This window comes from Penaeus monodon, chromosome 19 (assembly GCF_015228065.2).
Source record: "Penaeus monodon isolate SGIC_2016 chromosome 19, NSTDA_Pmon_1, whole genome shotgun sequence".
NCBI lineage: Eukaryota > Metazoa > Arthropoda > Malacostraca > Decapoda > Penaeidae > Penaeus > Penaeus monodon.
Window position 1 is genome coordinate 18098382 of NC_051404.1, and position 202 is coordinate 18098583.

Consider the following 202-nt stretch of genomic DNA (forward strand, 5'->3'; position numbering starts at 1 on the left):
TATTCGCAATTGAAAATCCAAACACTGCAGCTGCGAGCCTCCGGGAAGACACAGATATATTAGCGACTCTCCAAAACTTTTCCTATTGAGGATTAAGAAGCCACTCGAAGGGACTGAACTTGTTTGTACCCGTGAGAGGAATCCTTCCCAACTCAACCGAAAATCTTAAGAAGGGCAGTTTCACAAGATCAACTGCTTTTGC